Source organism: Danio rerio, chromosome 5 (assembly GCF_052040795.2).
Source record: "Danio rerio strain M-AB ecotype USA chromosome 5, GRCz13ab, whole genome shotgun sequence".
Lineage (NCBI taxonomy): Eukaryota > Metazoa > Chordata > Actinopteri > Cypriniformes > Danionidae > Danio > Danio rerio.
In genome coordinates, this window is record NC_141025.1 from 67,096,411 (window position 1) to 67,111,419 (window position 15,009).

Genomic DNA, 15,009 nt, shown 5'->3' on the forward strand with positions numbered 1-15,009 from the left:
AGAAACATGTTAACCTCAGGGAGACCATTTAGAATTTTGTTGTATAAATATGAATTGATAAAAACTCCTTTATACCGACTGCTGTTAAATTACTTAAGCTTAACATAAAGTTTGCCATAATTTAATGTAAGGTACAGTGTTGACAAGTTACTGGTAGTTTTACAAGTTTAATTTATCATGTTGTAATGTGTTCTGTCTTTGTCATTGATGTCCAGGACAAATGTCTCATAAATAGGATAGTTTTTGGATACTTTTTTTTTTTTTTTTGGTTTTTATTCACATTGTCATTATGGGGTCTTGCTTGTAGAAAATAATTCATTTAGTCCATTTTGGAATATCATAAAAGAATGTGAAAAAAGCTGTAATCACTTTCAGAGTGCAGGGTCTATCTATTTGAGTTTATAACTTGACCCTCTGTTGGCAGAGATGCATCCACTAGCGAAATATCCACAGCAAACATCCACTAGTCCAACTGTGGATCAGTCCAATAGTTAAAATGCAATATTTCACTTTAAAGCACTTTCCGTTCAGTAATATTTTAGATGTCTAGTGTCATATCAATCTTGCTGAGATCAAGCTTCTGCCACTGAGGCATATTTTCTGGTGTTGTACTAGTAATTATGTTTTCGATTTAGTCTTGTGCTTTGGGTCTTTTTCCTATTGTTTCACCCAACTTCTGTTGATTGTCAGGTGCCAACAGATGGCCTTATTCTCCAGCTAAGGCCCTTAGGTAGTAAAGCTGCAAACTATGAAACATTCCAGCATACTGTTGTTGAGATGAGGTTTTAATGTGACAGCATTGCCTTTTATCCCCTAAAAAACAACTAATTTTGCTTTTATCACAGATCAGATGTCCTCTTCTTTTAAAGATGTCTAATAGACATCAAAGCATTGGCAAAAACAAAACTAAACTTGGGCTGTAAGTGAAAATGGAATAGACATCTAACAATAGTCCCAAACTAGTCATCAAATAGAGAAGAATAAATGACTAACCATGCATTTTATAGCTATAGTCAAAGAAAATACAGCCAGTAATTAATATTAATGCCAACCTCTGCATGAACAAATGACAGTTGAGCTGAGTGATTTGACATGTGTTTGTTGAAACATACGCATCAAATTTCACAATAAATTTACAAATGAAGCAATTAGACATATCTTATGGCTCTTCGGAGTGGAGATGAATAAATGTATAATCTGTAAATCTTGCATTTTGTATTCTGAGGTGAGTTTGATTGTGCTTTTATTTCCCAGTAATGCACAGTAAACAATTTCTTGCAATTTTTTCATTTTCAAAAAAAAAAATAAAAAAATGCCCCACATTCATAGTAAGTGAAATATACGCTTAAAATAACTAAGGGAGTAAAAATATCACTGTTGTTTCACTAGAAAACTTTTGGCTTATCGCAGCCTGAGGTGTTCATATTAAAGATCTCAGAGCTTTTCAAAACGGCTCTCAAAGCTGCGTATGAGTCCTGTTCTCTTGATGAGGTGGCTGCTTGTAAGGTACGGATGAATGACCTAAAGTAGCCATACATGCAAATACGAAGGGCATGGCCCGTGAGTCTGGTTGGCCTGTTGTACACAATTTTTACACTCATGGAATTTGCAAGAGAACGAGGAAATGGTGATATCTGAGGCTCATGGTATGCCCATTTCCATATACTGATATCTTATTATTCTACTATGCCTTGGTATACCCAGATTTGCATTATAGGGCACATTTAATATTTCCTCTTTAATATTTTGGTATGTTGAGTTGCTGTTCAAGTAGATCACTAACCAATCATGTCGTCACCTTGGAATTATAGGGTTCTATCTGCGCTTTTGAATGATTTTGAGATAATGAGCTTCACAGTTTTTGCATTCCATAGCAAACAGTATGCATGCAATATTTGTTTTTTTAAATAAAAGGTCTTAAAATCTAAACAAGTTATATATAAAAAATAAAAAATAAAAAAAGCATCCCATAATGTAAATAAGTTGTCATTTAATAGGAATGTCAATAACTCAATTTTGACAAAAATGTCAGATGGAACCTGAAATTATTAGTATAATTCTAAGTTGATGAATAAAATCAAATGTGTAAAAGTATAATTGAGTATCTATATGTATATAATTAACAAAAACTAATTAAATAAATAATATAGCTTGCATTTAGAATATAGCCACAAAAACAATTAAACATTATTATTAATAAATATTTATAAAAACACAACCTATAGCGCATGTCTTTGGATTGTGCAGAAAACCAAAGCACCTGAATGAAACTCTTTTGAACACTGAGAGAACATTCAAACTCCACACAGAAATGGCAACTGGCACAGCCTGGACTCAAACCAGCGACCTTCTTGCTCTGAGGCATTAGTGCTAACCGCTGAGCCACCGTGCTGTTTTATTTTTACTTCATTTTTTTTGTTTTTTTTTGTCAGGAGCACTTCAGCTGTGAAATCAAGTTTTGCTCTGCACAAATAAACTCTTCTCTAATGCCACTGAAAAGCTCCCCAACATCTCTAGAAGCACAGAAAGCAAAGCTAGTGTACATTGAGGACAAGGCTCATATGAGTGTGTTTTTCAGGCATTACTGGAGTCAGTGTCAGGCATCAGTATGAGCATCAGAGGTTTAGCCCACAGTGCTCCACTGCATTCTAAAGAAATGCCCTGACTTCACACACACTATTGATTCTGGATAAAAAAGGATTAAGACAAAAATGTTGCAGTTGATTTATTATTGCACTCTAGAACTTTCAGTGAACTTTTGCAAGTACCACCTCTGTATCTTAAAGACCACATGGTGAAAATCAAGTTTATAATATTGATTGTCTGATGTTTAATTTAAGTGTGTGCATGTGCGTGCGTGTGTGTGTGTCCAGTTGAAGACAGAATTATTAGCCCTTCTGTGACATTTTTTATTAATTTTCAAATATTTTCCAAGTGATGTTTAACAGACCAAGGCCATTTTAACAATAACTTTAATATATTCTTTTTATTATGGCAAAATTCTTCTTTTGTTTAATAAGTGTAAATAATAATAAAAGCAACATAAAAACAGTTTATATATTTTTTAAGAATTTTAAGAATGTTTTTATTAGCCCTCTTAAGAAATATTTATTTTTCTATTGTCTAAAGAACAAACCTCTGATATCTAATAACTTGTCTAATCACCCTAACTTGTCTAGTTAACATAATAATAATAATACCATAATAACCTAAAAACCTAGTCTTAAAATTATATAATTTATAAAATATGCATACAAGGAAGGAACTACAGTCTTACAAAGCACTGCATGGTACAATCAAATGCTTAAATAAAACTAGGAAAATGCTAAATAAATTTGTTGGTTTTTGGTAAATAAATTTGTAAAAAAAAGTTGTTGGTTGAATAGAAATAATAAATATCAAATTTATTTGAAAATATTAAAACACACACATGCTGTATGTATCTTTGCCTCTAAAATCTTGTATCAAATACCATAACCTTTCCTGCTCCCTCAAAACAACCTTTCTTCACTGATCACAAGGAATGCTTTTCAGATGGGGATATATTCCATTAGTTGATCTTCCTCTATTTTGTTTGAAATGCCCACCTTCCAACAAATCAATTGTTTCCCAAAGGTTGAAATCATGCATTACCCTATATTAGCCCCTAGTTTATATTTTTTCCTAATTTCTGTTTAACAGATTTTTTTCAACACATTTTGAAACATAATAGTTTTAATAACTCATTTCAAATTACTGATTTATTTTATCTTTACTATGATGACAGTAAATAATATTTGACTAGATATTTTTAAAGACACTTCTTTTCAGCTTAAAGTGACATTTAAAGGCTTAACTAGGTTAATTAGGTTAACTAGGCAGATTAGGGTAATTAGACAATTTATTGTATAACGATGGTTTGTTCTGTAGACTATTGAAAAATATATAGCTTAAAGGGGCTAATAATTTTGAATTAAAATGGTGTTTAAAAAAATTTAAAACTGTTTTTATTCTATCTGAAATAAAACAAATAATACTTTCAAGAAGAAAAAAAACATATTATCAGACATACTGTGAAAAATCCCTTGCTCTGTTAAACACCATTTGGGAAATATTTAAAAAAAGAAAGAAAAAAAATCAAAGGGGGGCAAATAATTCTCACTTCAACTGAACGTCACTGTATGGGGAGAAAATAAAGGGCAATCTTAACTTTAGTTTCATGCAGACTTTAAAGTTAGATCAGTTATTATTAAACAAATATAATTTTCACAATGGAGTAAATAACAGGTCTTTCAGGACCCAATCATTGTGTTGCTGAGCATGTTCTCCCTTAAACTACATTCTATTAAAGGCAGTCTCAAAAACACTGTTTGCAACCAACCCTTGTTTCTTACATTCACAATTATGAAACTAACACTGTAATCTTGGGGTAAGGGATTTTCATTTTCAATTTTTTAACTTCCTGTGAGGTTCAAAGCCTCTCTAACTTAGGATGTTGGTTTAAGGACAATAGCAGATGACTAACGGGAACATTGTGTAACATTGGCAAAACAACATTAGATTGAAAACATTGTCATGCCAAAGGCTAAGGATATCAAAGATATGTGCAAAAACACCTCAGGACCTGTTTACACCTTGTAACACGATGCATTTTCAATTATTCAACTACAATTGTATAATACTTAGATATTAAGTAAACAGTGTCTGAAATAGCACTGCACAATACATAGTTTCAGCATTAAGATTGTATTGTGCACATCTGTAATAGTTACACTGCTGGTTTAATGAGTGGAGAGTGACAACAAGGATCAGATCCAAATGTACTTTAACAGATAATCCACAAGAGTAATCAGTAAACTGGCAAAGGGTTGAGGCATGCTGCAAACCAAACATAAGCATATCAAACAAACAAGGGTCAAAACACGGCTAGACAATCCATGAAACGCTTAGAAATGCTCAATACAGAGAAAAAAGTCCCAGCCCAGGGGTGTGTGTGTGTGTGTGTGTGTGTGTGTGTGTGTGTGTGTGTGTGTGTGTGTGTGTGTGTGTGTGTGTGTGTGTGTGTGTGTGTGTGTGTGTGTGTGTGTGTGTGTGTGTGTGTGTGTGTGTGTGTGTGTGTGTGTGTGTGTGTGTGTGTGTGTGTGTGTGTGTGTGTGTGTGTGGGGCGCGCGGGTGGTTGGTAAATAGTCCAAGTAATCAGTCCTGATCAGCTTCAGCTGTGTGTTGTGTATGTGTAATTAGGAAGTGAACTGAAACAGGTGTGTGACTGAAGGGCATGGTGGTATTTGTAGTTTGTTAGAATGACAGGGAGTGTTCTGCAGCAGCCTGCAAGGGCAGCATCAATGGTGATCATAACAGCAGGATATGCAATGTTGAGATTGAATTATATTTGTACAGGAGTCACATGTCAATTTGTTTTTAAGGCAAGTAACCATGTAAGCATTTCAAAAGAGTTCCATGTCAAGTAACTGCACAGGTTGTAACTTGAATAAATGCTGATAAACTACCCACAAAACCACTGTTTTTTATTTTTATATTTTATAGCTTTGCTCTTTTAATTTGGTCCATTATTGTAGTTTATTTGTAGTTGTAGTTTATGCATGATTCACTCCCCTAAGAAATTGTTCCAGTCAATCTAAATTAATGACTTATTTCCAAATAGAGCTATTGAGCTATCTGGTGAAAATAATATTCATGAAAAAAAAAAAATATTGTTCAGGCCTAGTGGGAAATGTTTTGAGCTTGTCCACTTACAGTATGATGTCTTCCGGAAGAGTTGTCAAAAAAGCATTTGAAAGGATTGCTTTTGTGGTGTAGATGCTCATGTGGTTGAATGAATTCAAACAGACATAAAAGACCAGCTTCTCTCCACCTACTGACCTAATTCTTAAATGTTACTGTAGGTGTTGGTAAAGGGTGCTGGACAGATGGAACTAAAACTGTGCCATCTTCTATCTTCAAGCCAAACTTATGATTATATAAGAACAAAAAAATGTGAAAAGCATACTTTATCTTACCACTTTGATTCGAACACATACTTACTATAGTGTTTTGTTTCATAAAAAAAAAAAAAAAAAGAATAGTATTTGACTACAAATTAGATTAAGGAAATATAGTCCTATCTTCAAATGACTCTCATGCAGCACATGTGGAGTGGCACATTTCTCTAGTAAAACACAGAATGCTTTATTTAAAAAAAAAAATAATAATAATAATAATTGTGCTTTGTCATTTTATGTTATACAAAACCACCAAGTCATCTAAATGATAATCGTTTGACATATTAAAAACACCCAATTACTTAATTTGTAAGTCTAATTTAAATTTATCAATTATAATTTTGATGTTCTAAAAGCATTTATTACGCAAGTTTGAATATAACCTGTAATGACTATAGATGTTAAATCAAAGTCACGTTTGGAACATTTGGAAAAAAACATTTTTAGCAGAGCATTTCATATTGTGTTTTATTTATCTCAGTGCTTTAACAGTGATTCAGTTTAAAATGATTTATTTTTTATTTTTTATAATTTATTAATTAAAGGTGCAGTATGTAAGTTTGACACCAGGTGCCTGAAATAGATGATGCACTCCTGGTTCAAAACACTCACAAGCGCATGTTGCCAGATTGATGATATCTACAGGAGCATGCCTGACTATCGAGCCTAAAGACTGATTTAAGACTGATTTAATTTGTGTTCTAAATAAAAGTAATGGCACATGATCAAAGGAATATTTTTCATATTTGAAGGTGCTTTTGTCCTAACCGACACCTGCATTTTTTATTTTAGAAACGGCTTCACTTTCATTTCAGGTAGCTAAACAACAGGATAAACTGACAATGATCACCTCAGGTACACCCTCATGGGCTTTATTCAGTGTTATATACTAATAATATGAGTTTGAATGCTGTTTTACATGACATTTATTGTCATACTACTGAAAGCAGCAGCAGAACAGATCTTGAAAATAAAATAAATGGTTTGAAATTCAACTTCAGAACTGTCACTCAGTTTAAGCTAACAATTATTAGTGATTCAGCATGTACAGATAATAATGTTAAAGAGGTTTTATATGTATTAATAAGATTATAAACCTTTCCATTTTGTTGAAGTTCAGTGAGTGCACTATTCTGTGCTTCTGAAGGGCTGTATTTAAATTTAACAAACAACCAAAATGCTTATCACTGCATATCTAGTCATGAAGTGTGTTGTTAGAACACAGGTTTAAAATGTAACATGCTCACCTAATGTTTGCATTTGTCATATTTATATTATTTGCTAAATAACCACCTCATGTGGAACTCTTTGTCTCATTTTGGAGACTGTTACTGTCCACTAGAGGTTGCATTTTTCCAAAATGGCAACCTGGGATGCTGAAAAATAATTAGTTAAACTGACATTGAGCAGGTTTAAGGGACCAAAGCAAAGAACACGTTCTGGCACGGAAACACATTTTCAAAGCAGAATATCTGACTTCATTATTGTTTTTTTTTTTTTTAATTTTTGGCATGTTTCTTAAATATCTGCAAACATATTGTGGTATTTTTATGCTTTAGAAGAGTCACAAAACCTACTTACAGCACCTTTAGGTATTGTTATCATTTTTTTCCCCACAGTTCTTTATGCATAGTGGTCAAAATTGGACAACAGACAAATCTGATCATTTGATCAGCCTAAACCCATTTTAACACCAAATTAATTATAGAATACTCACAAAACTGATTTTGCAACGTAACTGTTGTATGTTCAATCCACTTAAACTTGTAAAAGCTAATAAGTTAACCTAATTCCTTCATGTTGTCCCAACACAAATGGATTGTGTGGAACCCAGCATTTTTTTTATTTACAATGTAACCAATCGCAGATAGGTCTGTGTATTTTACACAAAGCAGTGACCAATCAGAGGTGTTTACGTTCACTAAGAGTCCTCTTACCACTCAAAAAGAGTTTTGTTCATCGCTGTTATTCACACCCTCGAATCCTTACATTAAACAAGCAAAGTGTAGACAGATAACACCCGCATATTCACTCTGAAAATTGCAGTGAATGACACAGCACTAACCATTTATCCAAGATTGCCTTTGTGAATGCATAGTATGGCTTTTAGCTCTATTAACTGAATGAAAGTGGAGAAGGTAGAGCTGGTGTGATTGAGTGGAGGTGAGGACTCATTTGCATATTCATGGATCCATGTATACTGAATGTTGTAGAGTTTCACTTAAGCCAAAGAAAGAAAGTTTAAGGCAAAGAAAGTTTTAAATGGGGGAAAGGGCTTTAAAATAGGTCGTTTTGTCTGTCAAAGCTGAGTTTTAGGGTATGAAATTTGTGATTAGTCTATCTGACCCAGTAATATTTAATCTAACCTTGTGTATCCTGCTGGCATAACAGACATTTTAAAAAGCAACACTTTTCAACCTTTTTCTCACTCCTCCACCTGGTTGTTTATAAGTGCAGTTGACCCTTATAAAGGCCACTTTTCTATGTCTGACAAGATTTCAATATCAGCCATGGTGCTCCACTATCAATTTGTGCACTCCCCATGAAATAGTGAATCATTTTAGGAAAAATTACAAACTAATTTTGGACAAAAGCAGATATGAAAGTGTGCAATATAGAGTTTTATGCAAAAGTTTGGCCACCTCTCATAATTGTTATAATTGCAAGTCATAGTCTGCTGGCCCTTCAAAATAGCAATTTCATTGTACTATTTTTATACCTTATGGAACAAGTAACATTTCAGTTCTGACAAAGCATGTACTTAATCAACAGATGCAATGCAGTTTAAATAGCAAACAACAACAAAAAGGTGCAACAATCAGCTAAAAATAACAGCCTTTAGACACTTTTTATAGCCAAGGATAAGTCACTAAATTCATGCTGATGGCATTTTGGACCATTCTTCCTTGCAAACCTTTTTCCAGTTCATTCAGATTTGATCGGTGCTGAGTGTGAATGGGCCTTTTCAAATCAATCCATAGATTTTCAATGATTTTCTGGGGACTTGGGGTGGCCATTCTAGAACATTATATTTTGTCTGAGCATGAATTCCTTGGTAGATATGGACCAGTGCTTTGGGTCATTGTCCTGCTTAAACATCCAACCCTGGTGTCTCTTGACTGATTCCTGAACATTTTTCTTAAGAATCTTTCTTAAGAGTTTGCTGGACTGTGAAATTATGCTCAATGACATTATCAGCAACAAGCTGTTCCTGTAGCTTTTTGGTGGTGGTCTGTGATTTGTCTGTGGCCATTCTAACCATTGTTTGCCTTTCCGATTTTTTTTCTGGGTCTACCGCATCTTTCCTTCACAAGAACTGTTTATGTGGCCTTCTATTTTCTTACTATATCTCTGACTCTGGAGATAGAGACTTTAAACCTTTGTGATAACTTTTTCTGTCCTTCTCCTAATTCATGTTGATGATTTATCTTAGTGTTTAGATCATTAGGAAGTTCTTTTGGATATCTTAACTATCCCTTTTCATCATTGGTTGCACCTGTTTTAGGACTGTTAAAATTCACTTAGTCACTTAAATCAATTTTGGGTTGTAATCAATCAGCATTAAGTGCCCAAACTTTTGCGCAACCTATTTTCAGTTTCAGTTTAATTTTACACACCTCAAAACTACTACACAATGGATTTCTGCCTGAAAAACGTGGCTTATCTAACTTTCTCTAAAAAACCTAAATGGCATATTGCTGCAATCTTCTCTTATAGAACAAGAGCACATTACCACAGCCACAAAGGGGTGCCCAAACTTTTGCATACATCGTAAAAACATTTTAAGCTATAGTCTATATTGACGAAAAGTTTGCATAATTTAATTATAATTAAAGTGTCACATCCTGAACATAATTCACAAACAAGCAAATTATAGGCTGTTTCCTTCCTCACTTACTCAAGCAAATTCCGCTTAGGTTTCTTTGGTGAGTCTGCCATGGCATTTACATTAGTGTTGGTTCTATATTGGATCATTTCATCTCAGCGTTACCTAGCTTCACTTAGGCTACAAAAATAATATGTGACCTGTGCGGTAAAGCTATATGCCCATGGTTCTACTGAGATGGCAATGGTGGTGAGTGGTAGCTGCAGAATTCATCTAGTTAAGAAGTTATTCTACCACTGAAAGATTTTTAGAGACATTATTTGAAGGTTAAAACGTGCAAAGTGCTGCTTTAAATGGATCCCAGCAGGCACACATAGCCATAAGACATTAATATTCAGTTAGATTTAGGTTGTGATGTTGAGTGACCAAAATTCAGCATCTAGGGACAATGTTATTTTGATGTTCAATTATGATGTCAAATGAGGTGGATATGTAGTTTTAGGTTGTGGTGACCAAAATACAGCGTCGAGCCAATATCTTAAACCAATGTCATATTGACATTAAATATTGACACGTATTCGTCAGCTATGGCAACCAAAATCTAACATCCGATAGATGTCATAGTGGTAAATTTTACCCAACATTAAGCTGCTATTAACATTATTAGACATTGATATTTGGTTGTTTTTGCATTGAAAAGGGACCAAAATCCAACATCTATTTGATGTTGGACACTGACATCGGTCTGACATTGGGTTCTGATGTCAACCTGATTTTTATTTCCACCCAAAATGCGACGTCTCCTGCCGTTGGGGTACAACATCAATCTGACATCATGTTGACGTCCTCTGCCTGCTTGAGATAGTTCACCCCAAAATTAAACTTGTCATCATTTACATCCACATGTTGCAAACCTACTTGAATATTCTATTCTATTCTATTCTATTCTATTCTATTCTATTCTATTCTATTCTATTCTATTCTATTCTATTCTATTCTATTCTATTCTATTCTATTCTAGTTGGAATGCATACTAAATTATGTTGGGAAAAAATCTGCTCTTGACTTTCATAGACTTCTTTGTTTGTATGCATTTTTTATTTTATTTTTGCTTGCTACAGATGTCAGTGGTTGCATTTTCCTAACAGTCTTCAGAATATGTTGTTTTGTGTCCAACAGAAGTAAGAAATGCATGAAACTAGAGTAAAAGTGAACTATCCCTTTAAGTGCTGTGAAATTGGAAGCAAGCTAATTTTTGGCTGTACAGAAGCAATTAAAGATTCAATACTGTGGATAAGAACTCTGTAGCAATCTGCAGCAAAAGCATTTCATAACGCCTCCATCTCTCCATGTGGGACTCAAAGCACACTCATTATACCTAATGTATGGATGAATATATGCAAGATCATTATGGCACTGTTTTTTATTATCTTTTAAGATGTACTCGCTGACCTTTTAAATGCTTTTGAGAAAGCCAATCTTTGTGGTTGCTCGGAGCATTTTGAAATGATCCAGTTGAGAGTCAAGCATTAAGTAAACCGAGGAAATCATTAAAAACAGTAAGTGCTGTTTGTTAAACTACATTCGTTTTCTGAGATACTGAACTCTAAATAAAGACTCTAAATACATTTCATACAATACATTTCTTTCTTTCTTTCTTTCTTTCTTTCTTTCTTTCTTTCTTTCTTTCTTTCTAGTTTTCTTTCTGCATATACAATCAAACAGCTTCTTGCTATTTTTTGCAGTTTCCATCATAATTGGATGAAAAGATAGCATAAATTAAAAAGCTAATTATAAAAACTGCCCTTTGAAGGTAAAAGATGTCCCTGGAAACCACTTCCAGACAGACAAATATAGTATATAAAGTTAATTTCAGAACCGGGAACATTTATAATTCGAAACATATGTTTGGTCTGCCATTTGACCCAATAGTAAATCCAATAAAATATGTATATACACCCTTTTGTGTACTTATGGGTGTTCCGGTCTAAAAAGGAGGTGTGTTAAGGCGCATTGTTGGCGCGTTGCTATTTTGAGGAACTGAAACAGACGGCACAATTGACATACTATCCCAACTTTTTCTGATTTGATGTTGTGTTTGTGTTATCTTTTTCATCTTGAAAACAGGTTTTCTCACCTTGTCTCTATTCAAATCTAAAAACCACAGCCTCCATGCCTTCATGTCGGGGGGCTTTTTTTTTTTTGTTGTTTATTCACGACAATTTGCATTTTTATAATGTTATTATTATTATGGTATTATTTATTTCATGCATATTTATATTTGTTTAATGTTTGTTTTGAAACAAATCTTTGCACTTAACCAGCAAAATTAAATATGTAGGCTAATGCATGTCTTCAATGGAGTGCGTACTACACCGTTTCCTTATCCATGTAGAAGAGTAAGGTAAAGAGTAAAAGTAAAGTAAAGAGAAACTAAACAGGTCAAAAGAAAGAAGCTTGTTTTTTTATCCTCTCACTGCAGATGGTTTGTTTAACCCTTTTCTCGCCAGTGTAACCTTTATTTTTTGCTGTTAATACACCAGTCTCTTCAATAAACATGGGTTACCGGGGTGATAATTCGTTTCTTTACCCTTTAATCTGGAACATCGACAACAGCATTCACAATCAGCATTACAACAGCTCTGGAACCACCAAACTTTTTTTCATGTCCCTTTTTTTCCTCCCTCTTTTGCTTTCAGGTGCATCCCCCTTAAAGAACCCAGAGTCCAAAAATAACTTTCTCAACTAACACAGTATAAGGGTACAATATAATATATAGTATATGATTTAATATAAGGTTACAGCAGTGAAGCATTCACTTTTTACTTAAAAGTCTGCCATGTAAATAGTAACTGACTCATAAAGGAAATGGGAGATAAGATTCTGATTGGTTTAATGCACATTATGCTCAAAACACACCCATAACTAGGCCCACACAGAATCTGCGAGCACAGAATTCCAAAGATTTTCAGCAGAATTCCGCAGATTTTTAGCCCATCATTAATTCTGTTTATTTACTTGAGTATATGTGTGTAAATCTATATTTATTCAGGTAATTACAGTATTATTGTTGACTAATATGAAAATGTTCATCTGATTTATGTACAATGCAGTGTGTACAATAATTTTTTCGGGAACACTTTACAATAAGGTTCATTAGTTAATGCATTTACTAACATGAACTAATCATGAACAACACATGTACAGTATTTGTTAATCATAATTGAACATTTACTAATGCATTATTAACGTCCAAGTCCATGCTTGTTAACATTAGTTAATGCACCATGAGTTACAATGAGCTAAAAATGAACTACTGTATTTTCATTAACTAACGTTAACTAACATGAACAAATACAGTAGTAAATGCATTGTTCATTGTTTGTTTATGTTAGTAAATGCATTAATTAACATTACCTAATGAATCTTGTTGTAAAGTGTAACCATATTTTCTGCCTTTTAGTAGATCTATTATATGAGAGACTGGCTTTGTTTACCAAATAAAATGAATCTAATTGGATTTGCATTGTAAACATTAAATACAAATGTTAAAAAGGTATTCTTTTTTTATTTCACATATTAAGGTTTTAATTATGATACTCCCAAAATAATTCCGCAGAAATCTGCAGATTTTTACCAAAATTCTCTGCAGAAATAGCAAAAAACGTCCGCAGGTTCCGTTTGGCCCTACCCATAACTCATTAAGAGAATAAGCATAACCCTGTTAGACCTTGCACAGCGACACAAACTGTATTTTTCCATCGTTAAAACAGCAAAAGTGGATTCAGAGATGCCCTTGCTTAAACATGCTTTTGCACCATGCTTTTTAGACTTGATGCCTAGATTGTAAAATAGAGCCAGTTGACTCTTTATATTTCAGATGCTTTTATAAAATCGAAGAAAAAAAAAATGTTATGTAAAAATGAAAACCCAAGTGTTTTATGTAATGGTTTGTCTACAAAAGCGGACAATATTTTTAAATGTGCATTTAAATATGCTCATCTCCAATTATGCAAACTCTTGTTTGCATCTCTAATTTATTGACGTTTGTGTGGTGTGACTGATTTGCAGGAAATCATTGATGAATTGTATGAATTTACTGATCGCAGCTCTTATGCAATGGATTTTGGAGGATCATTTGCTGTATAAGACAAAAGCGAGTAAAGAGTTAAAATTTGATAGGGGGACCCATGAGGAGGAGGAGATAAATCTCTTTCAAACATGTAAAAGATTTAAAGGATTTAGCCACAGGAGTCAGTTTAACAAATAGATAAGTGGGTTTTTCAAAGGGTGCTATTATGCTTTTCATGCTTTCAGCTAGTTTGTAATGTTCCTGTTTAAGCATGAAAAAGATCTGCAGAAGTGTCTGTATCAGTAAGAAACGTTTCAAAACTCACTCAAAGAGTTTGAGTTTTCTTCTGGGAATATTCACTTCACAATGTCCTGAATTTAAATAAAACCCACCCAAGGCTTGCCTAAGGGGTCAAGTTGATTTAGTAGCATGTTGTGTTCATGTCCAATGTTGTTTTACAGAACTAATATATTAATTCACGCCGTTTCTGCTCCGACTACAGTATATTCACTTAATCATAGATATAATATAAACTTGTATGTGTTTGTTATTTTGTGGGGTTCTTGGCCTCCAATAAGACACAGGATGTCACCTTAAAGATGACCTTTACTTGTGTTATTTCTTAAATGTAGCCAGAGTTTCTGCGGCACAAGCTTTAAAGGCCCCACCCTTTTCTAGACAGGTGGGTGGGGATCTGCAGCTCATTTGCATTTAAAGAGATTTTAAAAGGCGCATATTTTTGCTTCCACCTAAAAAGGGGCATTTAGAGCATGATATAACATATAAACTGAAACTTCACAGCCACATTCTAGAGACTATTAAAATATATATTCATACATGTATGTTTTTTTATTAAAACTGTTATAGGTTCTGAAATTAGTTAATATATTATATTTGCCTCTCTAGAAGTGGTTTATATTCAAAGGGCAGTTTATAAAATTAGATTTATAATTGTACAACCACAAATTTAAAAAAAAAAAGTTGGGAAAGTACGGAAATGCTAATAAAAAAAAATAAAATAGTGATTTCTAAATTTATTATGACTTTTATGTCATTGCAGACAATACAGCAAACATTATTTAATGTGTTTCTCATGATTTTTATAGTTATTATTATTTTATAGTTATTATTAT

The 15,009-nt window shown here is 33.5% G+C and overlaps 2 protein-coding genes across 13 annotated transcripts in view; one reads left to right on the forward strand and one right to left on the reverse strand.

The window, feature by feature from the left end:
- Positions 1-15,009, forward strand: part of tmem132e (transmembrane protein 132E) — a 1,079,249-nt gene that overhangs the window by 281,771 nt on the left and 782,469 nt on the right. The window lies entirely within an intron of this gene.
- LOC147844446 (uncharacterized) overlaps positions 1-15,009 on the reverse strand; it is a 528,585-nt gene that overhangs the window by 78,057 nt on the left and 435,519 nt on the right. The gene's annotated exons all lie outside the window — the stretch shown is intronic.